At 39.1% G+C, this 18,368-nt stretch overlaps 2 long non-coding RNA genes across 2 annotated transcripts in view; one reads left to right on the plus strand and one right to left on the minus strand.

Moving 5' to 3' along the window:
- Window positions 1-18,368, plus strand: part of LOC147756880 (uncharacterized) — a 41,209-nt gene extending 22,841 nt beyond the window's left edge. Inside the window, exons 3-4 of the long non-coding RNA XR_015323339.1 lie at window positions 13,595-13,748; window positions 17,947-18,368. This is a non-coding gene — a long non-coding RNA (uncharacterized LOC147756880). The remainder of the gene's footprint in view (window positions 1-13,594; window positions 13,749-17,946) is intronic.
- Window positions 772-15,016, minus strand: LOC147756881 (uncharacterized). The gene is made up of 4 exons (XR_015323340.1): window positions 14,949-15,016; window positions 5,674-5,778; window positions 2,727-2,769; window positions 772-2,480 (listed from the first exon to the last, which is right to left on the minus strand). It is a non-coding gene; the product is annotated as an uncharacterized LOC147756881 (long non-coding RNA).

An 18,368-nucleotide genomic window follows, 5' to 3' on the forward strand; every position in this document is an offset into this window, starting at 1 on the left:
TACACTATGAAAATATATACAGCCCGTTTTATTATGAGGTTATTTATAACAGAACAGTTTATATTGCAGTGCCTGAATAGAATCCGGCAGAAGCCGCGCCCCCAGATGTTATAAAGGTTATAATAGATAGAGTCATACCTATCTAAAAAATGTGTCTTATCCATGCGCCCTAGTTTAAAATACAAAACGGGTTTTCGTGTACGCATGCATGGGTTGAATTGAAAGGAGCTATTCGGGTAAAAATTAATGGTACTAAGCATCGCCATGAAAACTTCGGATAGTCCGGATCACAAAAAAAAAGAGTTATTGTTAAAACGATATACCCGACATATGCGTAGCTATGCTAGCTACATTATTACTACTACTACTACTAATAAAAATGATAAGATAAAAAACTAAACATAGAAATAATTCCAAACACATAAAGTTGTCTTCTACTAACGGTTAGCATACCGGGAGCGGCCTAAATAGGCAACTGGATAGGACTCATGCGTAACAGAATGCATCTACCAATACAAAAAAGTCAAAGCTTATTTTTACCCTCCTCCTTATCGAATATCTAGAGGCAATAGCTTATGACCAGCTTAGTTGTTGGAAAGCAGTTTTTAGATTCATTAGTCATAAGCAGATAAATGCTTAATGAGCTAGAAATCTTTTTAATTGTTGCTTCGGTGTGTTCCGAAAAAGCCTTGCGTACAAAACATAGATACTGTCATCATTTTTCACAGTTTAAAAAATGGAAGATCCACTTTTATTAACGATATTCGCATCTATCGAAAACTGTTACAGTTACATATAAAATTCTACTTATCATTTATATCTCACTGCATACAGACTCCTCGCTTCCGTGATTGTGTTGTACTAATTATCAATGCACGATATTACGGCTAATGAAGATACTATTGTGCATGATCTTCCCGTTATACATATATATATGTATATATAAATATTTAGATTTGTTGCCATAGCATGATCGTATAGGGCAAAGAATTCTTAGTGAAATAGGCCACGCACGAGTAAAATCAGATACAGCTGAGAATGAAAGCTAACAAAGCGAAATTTGCTGATGCACGTTTCGTTTTCGGTGCGCCGAACCAATATGGTCGCAGTCGGTCAGCTCATCACCTGCGAAACGGGGCATGAAGCTGATGGGCAAGGAGTTACATAGGGCACGAAAAGCATTCGCTTTTCTACGCTTAGGCTACGTATTACCCCAGTAGAACGCCTAAATAACCCTCTAGCTGAGGTCGGCCAGACTAACTCCGTATATATAGTGCCACGCGTTTACTTTACTTCAAGCGCGAAACACTTATATGGCTCCACAATGTTTGAGGATAGAAGAAGCTTGCAAATATAAACAAGTGTCTATCGAAGAATCCGACAAACAAATCAGCATGCTAAAGCCTTTATGAGTCGTCAGGACGATTTTCGACACATTTGTCCTACGTTATATATATATATATGCATTTATATATATATAACGTAGGCTATTAGAAGTGCACATAGTATATGAAGAGTGGCCGGTGGAAGGAAAAGCAGGTAAGTCAAAAAAAAATGCTCAGTAGTCAATATGCGTAGCCAGCACCTGGGGAGCTAATATAAAACAGCCAACTCAGGCCAAGACCTTTTTCTAGAATTTTGTCATTTCATGTATTATTATGATGTGTGTAAATCCCTTCTACCAGTTTGGTTATGGAAATATACTACACACCATAAGAAATTTAGTGCTTCGCAGTGCAGACATATTTCGAGCAATTGGTTAGGTTCCATTATGAAATTTCACCTGAATTTTTCTATGAAAAATACAACAGTAAAAAATACTAGGATACATTAGGATATACTTATTGTATGTTCGATATATCGAGCAACTGTATCATATATTTTGTTTTAGATCAAATAATAGCTATAAGAAACGTTTGGAATGAATTTAATTACTTGCCGTAAATAAAGCAACCAGAAGACCCAAGTGACGATGCAACAGGTCACTTAACACTATGTTGGCCTATACCCCACAAGCTTCTATTGCCAGATCATTATACATGTTGTTCTGTGAAGCTACGAAATACCCGTTCATTCATCCGTTATTTCCAGTTTGATATATAGTTGCAATACAAGCAATCTTCTTTTGCTTACATTACATTAATCGACAACGACCCTCGTACGCGTACCGAATGTTTACACATATATAATGCACCAGGTGAAGATAAGAATGCTCAATTCTTTTCGCGGTTGATAATCGTTGACAAATGTTGGTCGCTTATTTTGTCTCGTTTAATAGAAACTCATGAACATCAGACGATCAAACGTTTCTGTACACTTTCAACGTTTTGACGTGAGACTTGCATGCTCTGTTGTCGTATCGAAGACCTTCGGCAGCGTATCCGTGTACAAGCGTTTTTTTTCGCCGCCACCGCCATCGATGAAAACGATATCATTTTGGTAGAAATTTCTGTCTACATCATAAACCTTTGTTGAATAACCTGAAACAGCAGTACAAAACGATATATAGCAATAGATGCTATTGAAGGTTAGTAAACGTGCCAAAGCTCGCCGTCCTACGTTCTTCAACTACGTTCAATTCTACGTTACTGTATACAGGCACGCTATGGATAAGCGCAGGCAGTGTGATAATTTGTCGACGGTAAAAACAATGGCTAATTAGTCGTCGAAGCGGTTGTTCGAAAGTCAGCGATAGCTGGTGGTGGACGCTATATACGAACATATACCTGGTAGACTCCTCTAATAGATACGTATGCATGAGGTAGAGAGCTGAACGAGGTGGGTGTCAATAGAGGATATTTTCCAGGGGAGCAAGGTGTGCCGCGTACATGAAAACGAAACATGCCAAATGTTAGCATTATGGGACCAGTTTTGTTAGATCTCTAGTATTACTCTGGTGACAGTCAACGACCATTCTTGGCTTCTATTCCTCTGACTAGTTATGGTTTTTAATGAAGTTGAGGCTTCTTCATTAGTTGAATTAAAATAATCTTCCTTATTTCGCTTTTCTCGTTTTGCATTAAGTTTATGATGGCTAAGAAATTGTAGGCGATTGGCCTTTACTGCATCTAGTCGAGCCCTGTAATAGATCCGATATTGAGTTTTGCGAAAACAATACATATCCGCAGTACGTGCTTTATTCTTCTCATTATTTGGTTTTATTTACATAATATTTAATTAGTATTGGTTGACAGAATAGATATTTATGCCGAACGCCAATTTTTTTGATGTTTATGACAAGCTGACACCTTCACTTGGTCAACGGCTACCGATTCGCCCGAAGAATACTTTGGAAAACATACCATCACTTGACTTTCAGCCTCTTAAGCCATATGCGAGTGCTTGTCTGCTATCAAAAGCTACTGGAATCGACTATGTTAGTTCTTTAATGTATCATCATTATTGTTATTGTTGATTATTGATCTTTGTGATTTAAAAATGTTTCTATTAAAGCTTCCAACAAAATGACACACGTTCTAATCTTGAAGCTTCGTTACCGGTTTAGGGAAGATGAACCCAGTTAACTTCATTTGAAGATTAAAGGAACACAAAATCTCATTTGCTTCTAATACTTGAAAAAATGAAAGACTAACTTGCAGAGCTAATAATGGTAGAAGTAACTCACTCAACTTTTCGTCTTAGACTTGAACTTTATGTTACCTACTTTTATTACTAATGGATTGTTTAGGTAAAACTGAAGCTTCGATTATGTACGCAACACATTTATCTGTTTATTAGATAGCAGCAACTGGTCATACATGGGCCTAGATCTGAATGATGCGGGGGCCAAAGTCATCGTTTAATGTTACAAAGCTCGATTCGATTCCAGCAGTTTGATGACGTCCTGCACCTTCAGCAAGCTGCTCCACTGCGTACTCCTGATTGCTTCCCTACATAATCTTCCTCAGGAAGCATTTACACGGGGAGATACCTTCACTTTATTCTCTGCTAATCTGTTATAACGTTCAAACACTTTAATATTTATGACAATAATTGCACTGATTTAGAGTTTGGTCGAATGCCTCTTAAAAGTTTATGCAGTCTGACCTCTGTTTCTTTAGGTATTAGTGGAATAAGGTGCACGAAATGTCTGTTAGCTATAGGATAGCATGTCAGATACAGAGCTAACCACATCTGTGTAGCTCGCACTTGAAGTCTGCTCATATGAGAGGCAATTTTTACGCGAATTTCCCATACCTAGTTTTTTATTCATCACTTCATATGCCGCATGCTGAGATATAAGACTGCGTTTCACCTATGAATACCTCGGTGCCTAAACTTGAATCTGGCCAAAGACGCGGTCGTGCTTCTGGTGCAGTCTGTCAATGGTAGTAGGACCTTGAAGTAGGCCAAATCCTTTTTATATCAGAATTCCTCTACTTGCGTTTGCTTAAAACAAACGAGCCTTAGAGTTTCGCCGTATATTATATTCAACTGCCGGAATCTGCATAGCTCACTTTGAATTACAAGCAGCGTATACTTATGAACTTATAAAGCAAACGCTTTAACAAGTTGAGAAGAAGATAAATAACAGGCAAACACGTGCGACAAGGACTAGCCGTCATCACCATGAGAAACCTATACAAAAAGAATGACACAGAGTTGCGTTGGTTAACATAAACTGTCGAAATGGCTACCTGTTTAACTGAAACCCTCAGCAAGCACTCGTGCTTGACCGGACTAAAAAGCTGTTTTAACTCCGAATGACCCCAACACCAGCATTCTGAACCTCAGCGCTTTGAAGTTCCGAAAAGGAGCTGTGGGAAATTCTAATGTCTCTTTTTCCCAACAGATTAAGAGCAGCAAGCCATACATATTCCGCATAGTACTTACTAAAGTCTTCCGCCGCAAGATGTGACCATGAACTGGCTTTTGAATAGCCAAGATTATTCCCGATTCCTTTTTATTGATTTCATTGTACAATAACGACAGAGTACCTGTACATATCTTCGTTCACAATCAGTTCAGCCATAGCAAACGTATCGCGATACTGCTTTGTACTTTTACAATTTGGAGATACCCATTCTGGTTTTAAGAGGAAAGGTTGAATACAGCAAACGTCACGAACCTATGCTGGGCTTTAGCTTGAATACGGACACCCACATCCTCGTTACAACAAAAGATGTATGTTTTCAAGTAAAATATAGTACTTCCTTTACCCCTTTGCTGCAATGCAAAGTTTATGATATTAATATTCATTCTTAATCACATCACTCCATCACAACACGGTATCGTGTCAAGAACACATCTCGTCCAAAACGTTCCTACAATAAAGCGCAGCAGATATAGAAAGGACAGATAATAGACTCGTGCATACATCAAAGGAACAGTGCTCGGAATGGCTAGGGCTCTAAGTGATGAGGGGGTTTTGGTAGCGGGGCGCGCTTGATTAGCATGATTCCAGGCGGTTACGTCGGTTGAAAGAGCCCTTACGGTACCACCGTAAGAGTTTTCTTGAGGGCACTCTTCGAAGTTTGTCGTTGAGGTTGGGTGTTGTCATCCACGGACGCTCTCATGGACAAAGATGTCCGAAGGCACTACTTCAGGGAATATGTGTGAGAAGCCGCTGTCCCGGTTTCTTTGCAGAGAATCGGCTTAAAGTTTAACTTTTGCAACGGCTCAGTCTTGGCTTAAAGGGCTGGACAACGGGATTCGAGTATGAAAGAGCCTTACCTGTTGTACAGCGATCCTAGGTCTCTCTGACAGCCACCGAAAAGCTGCGAGCTAAAGGCTAAGATGAGGTTACATCTCTGTGCGATTCAGACCTGTTGATTTGACCTGTAAATATGCACGAAAACAGTTGACATGTGTAGTTCGTTTGTCAACGTAATCCCTACGAATATGAGGATCGTTGACAAAAAATAATTGACGTCCTCCAATTACCTGGCTGTTACTAGAAATAAATAACTTACATTCCGACGATTAAACTATGACCAACCTAGTTTTTAAGACGTAAATAACTCACACTAAATTTGTTTTCTACTTCAAGTGTTGTGTGCAAGTACTTCAAAGGTGTGGACGAATGGAAGAGGCATTTTCTTAGTTAGTGCTAAGGCGAAGTGCTTCGAATATTTTCAAAAACAGTGAACAATATCCGAACATATTGTGTATCTTCAACTGAGCACAGAGTAAGCGCCATATTTAAAAAAATATTTGATGCATTTGGTCAGACGCATTCCTCGTTCCAAGGTGTTGTAATCCTTCTTGCATTACAATCATTGTAGACGCGCATGATCGCCTAAGAACCATAGGATATTTAAAATCGTGCGTGACGCTGCTTCGTAACAGCTACCTATTTAAATGCTCACAAAACTGAGGATCAATTAGAACAAGTACGGAGGGAAAGATGTAGGTTAAGATGCTGGTGAGCTCATTGTGGTGTACAGGTTTGTTTTATTGAATTAAGGCTACTCTTTTATATGGCTAGGTAGAAACAAAAAAAAACGGTCGATAGTAAACCAACCTACCTAAAAAAAAACCAGTTGGGCTTTCGCTGCTGTATCTTCCTATATATCAAATCACGAACAGAAAATAGCTCATTAAATATATGTACATGGAGGTTAAATTTAAGATGCACGAAAATTGTTCAAGAAGCATTTTCGATATACCCAGGTTTTTGATACAAACGCTAACGGTCCTCTTAGAAAACAGAATATCAACTGACCATTGGGTCATCCCGGTAAACTTTGAAGATTACTTCCCTTAAATTTCTCACGTTACTTTGCATTTTTTGGATTTCTGTCAGATCAGGATTTGATTCTGTTGGAACTTCCTGTGTGTAGTATAGAGCGGCATTCTGAACTTACATTAAACAGTGTGGCTTGACGCATGGCTACTACAAAAAAGTTACCCGGGGATTAAAGATGGAATTTTTCGTGAATACCTAATCAGTTGTTTAACTCCCAAATTAAAGCTGAAGTCGCGTGCCTCTACTGAATAAACATGAGCTCAAGAACGACACTTCTAGAACATGCAATTTTTTTTAAATCAGGTTATGTTTAGGTACAGTCTTATAAGCAATGGATAAGAAAAATCTCAATGTAAACGCCACTGTATATCTATGTATATATATATATATATATATATATATATATTGAAGTTGACTGACTTAGTTTTGTCATTTGGACCTTACAACTCATTTCATCTGTGGCCTATTCTGATATATATATATGCAACATAACAGGCGACTTGCATAATAGCAACAAATTGGCAAACACTGAAAAATATGTTTAACATATTTATAAAAATGTTCAAAACGTAACATGTAGGCACCACAAGTAAACTCTGTATAATCTAACGTTTAATGAACGACACTAACGTACTGACAACGAGTTAGTCTGAACATACAATTGAATATTTGTATACGGCTCGGACCGTGTTTACAACTATGAAAACATACAATGTACTTGCATGTACTACCTGGCTACTAATAAGTGGCAAAGTTCCTTTTATGTTAAGTACCCCTTTCGTCTCTTTTACCTCCTTTGTATTCTGTTTCCTTGTTACGCTGTCCCCTCACAGCTCTTTGCTGCATCTAGCCTTGATAGTAATGCTACAATCATTTGTCGACATACAAGCCACGCGTTCATTGAAAGCACCTATACGTTATGAAAACCAACCAGGCACTGCATAACACCTGCAGTCGCAGGGGGCTTCTGTAGGTGATCTGCATAAGATAAAATATATTTCTGTTTGGTGTCCCACAAAGTAAATGACTGGGCTGATGGAAGCCGGGAAATGGCAAACTAACGTAAGCTCCAAGCTAAGGAGCTCGTTTCGTTTAGCGCTGGCTGCCTGGCCATCGGATCTCATACGGAATAAACCGCAGGAGCATAGATACGAACGGGCAGCAGTTCCCTACGCGCTGGGCTATTCATCTACGATAGTGCCAGCGCGATGCCATGGCTCACATAGAATACTGCATGAACATACATACACATACACACAGGCGTAAGCGACAGGCACTTAGTCCTGACTCCCGTAGCCAGCAATAGCAATACTCGAGGAAGATAATATCCAGAACACGATGATCGGCGGGTGCGAACATCATCCCATAGCACTTCCAAAGCTGAAGACACGTTTCGGTTAGAATAATATAAGGAAAAAACAGACAAACTTGGTGGCAGATTAGCTATGTGCTGTGATATTTTATCAAAGCATTAGGACAAATCCGTCTTTAGGTAAGCTGAGCTCGGCAGAACAAAATGAGTAAGAAAGGAGCGACCTCCACCGTAACCGACTACAGCAGCCAACGCCACTAGTAAGGACACGTAGCGGGGTCAAAGCGAGTAGATTAAAGATAGCGCAGCTGCTTGAAGACCCTGGTGAAAACGGTGTAGGATATAAGTTACGTTCGTAGGCGCGAGAGCAAGAAATACATGGTGAGAAAAAGGTATGAAGAAGGCCGGAGAAGGAGTGCCGCTGTACTGAGTCGCCGGGAGAGCCCCGGGTGTTCTGTCGTCGTCAAAAAGAAAAGGTTTGTAACAGCAAGATGAGAGGAACTGGTTGAAGGCGAATCAATTTTTCAACGTAGTGGTGGCGGTAATGCCAGCGATAGTGAGAGCAGGCAATAGCTGGGGTATCGATGGGTATGGGGCGACAGAGGAGTCGCCGGCAACGGGTGTATCCTTCTTTAGTGAGGCGTTTCCACAGTTTAGCGTTTTTTCATGCCGCCCCTCGAGAGGATGTCTTGAGGTGGCACATGTTGACCCGAGGAAGAGCCTACCCCACCACACCGCTTGGACTTATTGATAATTCTCACTTGGTAGGATTGTGCCATGTCAGCTAAACTCGAATACTCTCCGCGCATTCGGAGGCTGTACGGGACATAAAGCAGGTTTGAGTGACGCAACCGTCTATCGGCTAAAAAGGTCTCGCTTGAATCGATCCCTTGACTTTCCTCCCGACTGTTGCCTTAGTTCTGATACTATCTAGGCTTGTGTATGCCTCCCACAGCCGTCTTATGGGCCAAACGACGGTACGAAAAGACATGGTTCCTTTGGGAAATTGGCATGGCAATAATGGATGTGTAAAGCGTGGAAACATAAAGACCTAAACAAAAATTCCGTATTAGGGATATAGCCAACATCAGTATAAGAAATAGAGACGAATTTAGGCAAGAAGACAGCATCACCTATTTAGATATCTTCCGCAGAAGCGCTGCAAATGGATATAGAACGGCATCTAAACGACAACAATATTTACTGTACAAGCGTCGTATTCAACTGTATTAGTACTACGTAAAGTCGGAAATATTATACCCTTTTTTTTTATCTTCGTGTATTTATAGTATATCACATGATGGAAGAGACCGTAAATGTAAATGTTTTTTTTTTTTTTTGAATAAGATGTTTACAATCGTTCAGTTAATATAAAATGTTCACATAAGACGAGGCGTGATATTTACTAACCATCAGTTATATTTAAAATGACCGGGTATCGTGGCTAGTGCATGATGAACGAACACACTCTGAACATTGGTGTTTGTTTTAACTGGCCACTTGATGCATATGTCTCGACTTTTTTTTCTTTTTGGCCACTATAGCCAGCTTTTGCCAACAACGTATGGTTGCGTCCACTACCAGTTCCTAGGACTTCCGTATTGGCTATTGGGAGCGGGCAGACGTTACCAATACCTTGTTTGTATCTGTTATTTTCATTTCAGCTGAGGACTGTATAATAAAAAATTACTACTTGGCTCTTCCGACGATGATTTCGGCATACCAATATGAATAAATTAAATATCTGCACAATTGGCTCTCAAGCGATGTTTGATACGGAAAGCATAAATAATTTAAGGATAACTCAACCTAAATGAAAAAAAGTTTTCTATTGTTAATGGTGACTGCTTGGGTTCGATATGAACTCAAAGCTTTTACCTCGTCTTTGATCTGGCTAATAAACAATAAGCATATTTTTTTGCAATTAATATCTCGTTGCTTGAGCCAATGTTTGAGCAGCTAACTCAAATATTAGTCTAAGCCTAAAACATCTTAACATATTCAGATCTGATCACCTCTCTGAGCTGACATTATCGTTGCCTGCGTTGAACGTATTAACTGACATTCACGATGAATCTTATGTGTCATATCGTAATATAACATGATTTTTGTTCGCTTTTCAATCAAAGTCGATGAATGAAGTCTCAAAGTGTTTCCTGCTAGATCGATAGTGACCTCACTGACGCTCTTCCTGTGTGACGCTAAACCCTCTCTTCCCTCATGCGCTCACACTGTCGAAGCTCGTCGCTACGATGCCCTAAGAGATTACCATTTACGATATATAGCGTGCTGATGCCCAACATGTTACCACTGAATCGACGCGTTCGTGCTCCAGCAAACTTTGGTCAAATTGTGTTATAAATGAAAAAAAAAAGGTATAAGCAAATGTATAATAAAAGAATAACAAAATGATTCAGTTTCAATTTGAATCTGCGGCTGGTCCCACAATGGACCAGTTGGCCGCTGAAACAATAGTATCTAAGGTGTTTTCGTACAGAAAAACATTGATATGTATTGGACGTTTCTCGTGATAAATGGTTTGAAAGTTACATATATGTCTTAGATTGTATCAGTCGTTGATATCATTTGAAAATGAATATTTAATCATAATAGATGTGCCAATACTGTTGCCATTATTAACACTTTAGGATAAAGTCCCTTCGGTATATATATATGCCCACACACATATATACATATGTATGCATATATATATACATACATATTTAGGTATGTAGTTCAGGTTCAGGCCTCGTAGGAGCCGATGGATAGTACCGACAGTTTTATACAGTATCTATTTACACAGTTTATGGATAAGACAAGGACAAACTTTATCGCGTACTGCTGTAGATTATTAGATGCTATACTGGCCTTGGCGACTGACAAATTTCGTTTGTTTCAGGATAGGACATCGTTCAGATTAAGTCAATCAGTGATTCGTTCTAGAGCATCATTGGCTTCTTCTGTCCGATTAGGTTCTACAGTCCAAACAGGTCGCCATTAAACCGATAATCAACACTGCCCAGATTGCCAGAGCCAAAAAGGCGACATCGATAAGCGCGGTGTCGTTTCCAATAGAAACCTTTACGTCATATAAGAAACAAATATAAATACAGAAAATATTTCAAAGAGTTGTAATGAAACAGATTATGTTAAATGCACATAATATTATCCTTTAGCGACAAATGTAAAGGTACCATTATTAAGCATGAACTCAAGATCGTACAGCGTTAAAATAACCCATTTATTTTTATTAACTTATATGTTTACCCTCACCAATACAGTATCGTCTTTATAATTATTTGCATCACATCAAATTCGTTAAGCTTCAGTAATCACTATCGTCAGCACAAAGATTAATGGCAACTGAGTAAAACACGCCACGTTATCAAAAATATATATTTATTATTATATATTATATTATATTTTTGAAAATGGCTGTCATCAATACTAAGCGTGCTCCTAATGGATTCATACATAACATTTATCACGACATTGAGCGTAATTGTCATATAGTCAAAAATCATATGTCAGTTAGTCTAGCAACGGTATATAGTGACACACGCTCAGGCAGCAGTTCCCCCTTGTGGAATGCATTTACGGGAAATCTAAGGCATATTTGGACGAAGGTCACAGAAGTTCGTATGTACTCTATCGAATATTCAGCCAAACTTTAATTTCCCTTATTAGAACCCTTTCCCGGAGACGAAGCGCACAACCCCAATTTGATCAGAAGTGGTAATGGAAGGTACATAATCCTTTGCCGTACTCGTTTGCTGTTAGAAACAAGCAAAAGCCCTAAACTTTTGAAAAGAACAACGACCTTTTCGAAGAACATGAAAAACAAATCCGGTAGCACATTTCCCATGATTGCTTAAATGCTATGCCGTGCTTCTTATTTTAAAAATACGGTGGCTTCGAACGACACAGCCCCATCTGGGGCCTCTGAAGCTGAAGTGACGGAAAGGAAATGAACTTAACGTCTACTCTCTACTTAACTTAATAATGGTAAGTCACGCCATACAAGCATTAGGAAATGGTAAGGCTTGGGCGTTTGATTACATTAGATCGGAATATACGAACGAACAATCAAAACCAATCCATCTTTACGCCTCGCTTTTTTCTAACTATCTTGAATATGGCTATATTCAAGTTGACGTCAGAAGGAAAAAATCTACAACGGCCTTTGTTCTGGACAAGAATCGTTAAGAAAGGCTGTAGCTTTCAGTTTATTACACAATCGCTTCAACATGTTGTTTTCTTTTTTAAGCTAATACTGAAACAACAGGATGGTTTCGTGGAGTGAAAGTCAACGGTAACGGCCTGCAAGACGCCCTTTTACGATATAATCTCTACGGTACTAAGGTACTTCTATGACTTGCTCTAGTGTCATGCTTTGATGACCATATAATTTATTTCTGGATTAACACCAATGTTGAAATCGCTGAATGTGATTTGCGAAAAAGATAGGCTCATTATAAGCGGCTAATTTATTAGAAACAATGAAAACCGCGGATTTGCAGAGGAAGTTTAAACTACCCCGACAGCTTCACAGCTATGAGCGCATACACACGCAAAACCGTAGTGGTTGTTGACTCCATACGACAGCCGTAAAATCCTTTCTCTAGACGGCCATACGTTTCATCGTTTTAAAGGTGGCCTCTGTGGCATAAAACTCAGAGAATTTAACAACAGACAAAGGCAGCAATCTCATCATGAATTTTCAGCGCCATGACTTTTATTTTACAGCGATTCTATGTACAAGTAATAAAGGCCTTCCTGTAGTTCAAAATTTAGTTCGACGTATAGCGAAGATGAATGAGCCATCGCACACCTACGTCATGAAGAAAGTTCAAGACACTTAACAGGCGCCCTCTAGTGGAAGCACAAGGCCGATATTTACGCATGGCTTCTATCGTGTAACTGTTACACGAAATGAGCCTGCATATTGATATGTATTGCCGTCATTCATTGGTAAAATCAACTTGTCATTGTATCACCTGCAGATTCATTCCAGTCACGCCTATGACGGGCACGGAGAGCTAAATACCTTTAAGAATAATCGGGATTAGTCGCTTATTTAAGTACTTCTATATTATATTTTCTTGGTCACTATACAGAGCGTAATCTTGATTGAGTTATAACACGCTCTTTTTTGTTACATAGTTTTCTTGTCAATTGTACCGTTCTTCGCATGAGAAACTCATGATAAACGTATAGTCGCAAGTTGTAACATCGACATTTTCACCGAAGGATAAAAAATTGATAAATTGCAGTAATTGTAGCTTTTAGGGAGTGCCTCGGTTATTCGATGAAGACTCTCATGGGCGTCCTCAATGGTGTGGTATTAACTAACCTGTATTTACAGGTCCTAGACAGGATGGAAGTGTTAATTCATAACGGGAAAAGTGGCAAGGAAAGAAATCCATTAGGATCAAAATCTACCTTAGGTATTACGCACGATGCACTGCTACAATATAAGTCGTAGCCAAGCGTAAATTGCAGTTAGCCTTTGCACAGCATGATATTGAGTAACATGATGTCTACTATGAATAGGTCAAAGTAATGATTATGTGATTCTCGGTGAGATGTTGCAGGGGCATACGAAGATGTTCCTCGATGCACCACTGGACGGCGACACGCGAAATGTAGTTTATACGCGGAACTGAACAGCGGCATGCCGTATACGATTTGATGAGCATCGCTACTTTGCAGATCACTGAAGTTCAGCTTATAAATATTGATATAAAGGTATATTTGACTTGTCTAGAAGCTGTCTCACCTGTGAAAAAACTAAGATAACTAACTATCAAATTATTTCTAGGTCACTTCTAATAATATAATTCAGTCGTATGGGAGCAAATACTCGAGTGACAATTTCCTTGTTACAAGTGAGCCCTTCAGAACCCATTATGTTTTCTGAAGATACAAAAATTATGCCGCCCCCCAATGACTAAAGTAATTAATTCATACAGTCATAAATAACATAAGTAATAGAAAGAATTCCGCATGTTCTTTCATCTAGGTTATCATACTGGTAAAATAATGTAATTTGATGTTCACCTCAACCTTACTTACATAAAAGAGTATTTTGGCCATTTAGCCATGATTGAAGTTATTGAGACCTTCTTGCGTCTTATTAGCAGATAGATCTCTCGGCACTTATACCACTAAATAGCGAATCTTTGATCTGTTAATATTCAAGCTGACCAAACAGAACAGGGTGGGAGGCAAACCTGAAAGAGGAGCCCGAACTTAGAACAGCTTGTCGGTTCGCCCATTTCATTACAGCATCATCTCCAATGTGGTGCAGACCGTATAAGACCCTTCTCAGTGCTTTAGCGCCTAGTATAGCGTCGGTTTTTTTTTTCGATGGCTGCAAATAATCGAAAATCTTCGCGCAGTGCTTAACGTACCTATCGGAATAATCGTAGCGAGTAGTCAACTTCAGATTAGATATATAACCCTATATCAGATGACATCTACCAAGCAGTGGTAATCCACAAACTTTGTACAAATAATGACCATTTGAAATATATATATTATGATCATCTTATTTGGTTTCGTGCTGGTTACTAACGTTTTAGAGTACTTTTCGATATTAACGATATCACAATGTACTGTAGGGAAACAGAGCTTGTATGCCACATAGGCGGCACTATATAGGAAGTTCAAAAGTACTGGAATGCAACGTAATGCGTAAAAGAACCGTTTTCTAGCCTGTTACTCATAGGTCGTGACAACATCTAATGCTTATCTCATCATGTACAAGCTGTCCATCTTTGGAGTACACATGCTCAAGAGCTAAGCGCTTGTCGCAGTGACATGACGGGAAAGCATTGTAGCATTAGATTTTTTTTACACTGCACCCCACTCATTTTGTCCTGCTCCCTCTTAAAATTGGGGGATTGGAGGCCATCATCTTATCCGTGATTTTCTTATCCTACTCACCGTTTGAGATCCACCTCATTGTTAGGATCGTTGCTCCATTTCGCCTGATATTGATGTTATTCTCTGAGAGAAACCTTTGTTTTAGCGAGCGAAAAGAAGCTATTTATACGATTCCCCTCAGCTGGGCTAGATGTGATAGGCAATGTCCTGTAGATCCTTAGCCCTATTCGTATGAAACACCCACTTTCATTTTTACACTAACAACGTCTGCATAGGCTGTTCTAGAATAAAGGTGGCCCACATGTACATGCTTTTGCCGGTGTACATACATTGATATTTTAATAACGTTGGATGGATGCGTTAACATACGATGATGATGAACGGATCGTTCACTTACCAACTGATCACCTAGGATAACTTAACCTTTACATCGTTTTCTAAGAGCGTCCAGTGAACGTCTGTTTTTGGGTGTCACTTTGGATGAAAGGAGAAAATTATTAAGAGAACGCGAGCCAAATTGGAACGTTCGTTACGTTCCGACTTTAAAACAGGCAAAAGTCTGAGATTTCTAGGTATACTAGAGCGCATTTTTGGGCACATATTTTTTTTATAAGTACGAGTCTCTATCGATGTACCAATATTCTTGTCACATGACATCATTTGCGAGCATTTAGATATCGTTTAGATCCGCCAGGCCGTTCACTCTTTAACTATTTGTCCTGAGTTGACCAAATTGTACGCAGAGCCCATCGAACAATCAGACCCCTATTCTGCTAATGGTCACCTAGCATTATTGATATGCATACTGTAATCTCCAATTCGTGTATTCGTTTATACTTTTCTGATTGCTTGCTGCCCATTCCCTGTGAGAAACTCGTCTGCAAAGGGCGCCCCTGCTTTCGTAGCCGACTGCATGCCTCCTCTAATGCAGGCCGGTCAAGGCCGAAACGATGCGACCAGCAGGCTTGACTTCTATGCAATACTCCGACAGTGACGCATCGAAGAATCGGGAATTTGTTGCCCGTTTTTCTCTCTTGCTATCTTTACTCACGACAAACTCTACGGCAACTGGTGGTAAGCAAAATTTCTCGTAACTAGCTTGACAAACAATAGTATCCGCATCTAGCTGTCTGCCATCTTCTTTGTTCTTCTTCACATTTTTGCCTCTTCTTGCAATACGCCTATCGTAGCTACTGGTCCTATGTGTTGGTCTGCCTTTAGGACGGCGTCGGCAAGCCAAAGACGCAGCATTCCCGGTAGTCTCGGCCGTTTCCACTGTCGCATTAAACAAGAACTACTTGTATAGCGTCACTGCACAATCAGCGCACAGTGGCCATGCAAAAACTACATAATGCTCTATTGTATCCTAACCCCTAGTATTTTTGACGACTACCTCAGCCTTCCAGGATACAAACGTGTACAGTCGTGCGCAGCATTGACTGTTTAAATCAAATGGATGCTTGAACGAGGGGTTATGATCTGCAATTCTTTAAAATGAGTCAGAAAGTTTTTTTTAGTAAGGGTAAGGCCTGAGATGCAATAAATCGCTTAATACAGAAACCAAAGGAAATGCAAGCCAGTCTGTTCTAGTCGGGTCCACTTCGAGTTGGTTCGATGTAGGTTACAGGTGGCATCAATGTGCAAGCCCATCCCCGAGTTATTTGTTTATATTGATAGGTTTCAAAAAGAGCTAGAAAAAATATATGTATATCTTAACGATACTTAAATTGCCTCTTTCGAAAAATAGGCAGAAGATGTTCATAAACTGTCCATAATATTTGTATCCGTTTTTAATGTATCTAAGATGTTTTACTACGGTAGTATGATCTGCTCCATGATCGAGATGTTGAAGTAACAAAAAAGTAAGGATTTCTACCCAGACGCTACGAGAATTCATCTCGTAATAGTGGGACAACTCTGTAATATTTTTATATAGAAAAAGTATAAGCAAAGGACGGTCACTATGATCACTCATCATGCATACGTCGTTCGCTAAAATATTATGAGTGAAAAGCTCGGACGAATCTGTGCCATACTGATCAGTCCTACATCTGCAAGCTCAACTCACCGACTGACACGGTAACATTACCCAATATCAAACTTCAATCCTGCTTCACCCTATTACACTTAAAAGAAATACCAGCCGTCATTATTCCAATTGTATTTTGCCTGTAATACGAAGCGCGACGAAAGAAATGTAAGTTATTGTGAAAGATGGAAAATGGCTTGGTTCTTATTTTTGTTAAAAAAAAAAGCTATTTGAAACATATTCAAATTAGCAGTACGGCACACCAGGAACAAACATGTTGATTCCAGTTTTTAACTATTCAAAGCTAATGTAAATCGCTTATCTGAAACCATATACAAAGCTGGAACAAGTACAGCCTTCAAAATCTAATAAAAATAAGTATAATTTAAGACAAATTCTAAGATAAAATATTTTTTTTTTTGCAAAACCGCTCGATATGTTCAAATAGACTTCTTAACGTTGTACTGATATAAATTACTGGAGAATAATATCTTTCATTAGTAGTCTACACCCGAGTAACGTATGCATACAGGGATACTGTACTAGCTTAAACTCAGAAACGTTCTTATCGTTCCCCATTGTTTAATTACATACTAAAAGGGCTATTGATTATATCAACTTAACGAGTAGTGGAAATAAAAAAAAATGTATCCGCCTTTGCGGTTCTTGCCGCGTAACGACAGAAACAATACGAACGGTATACAAAGACGCGGTAGTACTTCGAAATCGCTGAGTCCTTAAAGTGGTATTTCTACATGCATTTCGTATTACTTTTGTTTCTGCTGAAAAAATTGCAAGAAATCGTTAAAGTACAACGTTTATAGGGTTGTCTAGATAGATAATCGTATTGCGTCGTAAAATATTAGCTCCTAACAAAAATTTTCTAAACGACTTTGTAAGTGAATTGTCGCACGAGATTGAATAGCTATAAGGCTTTGTACCATGCTCCGGGTTATAATCTGTACAAATAATTTAGCGACAGTAACCGGATTACGTTATTTTTGACCTTTCCTGTGATGTTGATTACAGAAATCGATGTATCCTCCCTGCTAAATACCAAGGACATCTGATCAAATCGGGCAGATGGAAAAACCTTGTGCGAATCCTGTTCAACAACTTGGCTTAACCCTATTAACGATATTTCGGTTATCAGCAGCTCGGCCTTGTATGTCATGGTTTTTTTGGATACAATTCAATTTCTCCGTATGCGAGATATTCTTCAAAATTACATCAGATGTTTGTTGCTAAGCGTTCACTAATAGATTTATAGAAATAAAATCGTTTTTGCCGTTACACTTGAAAATGAACAGAAATTGCAAATGTGTGGTTCAATTCTAATACTTTATTAAAGCTCAAAATAGGACGTAATAACACCTCTCTTACTGCCAGCCGATCCATTCATTAACAACAAGAATTCAATAGAATAGAACAACATTCAATAACAACGTGAT

The sequence above is a fragment of the Varroa destructor genome, unplaced genomic scaffold (assembly GCF_002443255.2).
Source record: "Varroa destructor unplaced genomic scaffold, Vdes_3.0 BEIS01000003.1, whole genome shotgun sequence".
Lineage (NCBI taxonomy): Eukaryota > Metazoa > Arthropoda > Arachnida > Mesostigmata > Varroidae > Varroa > Varroa destructor.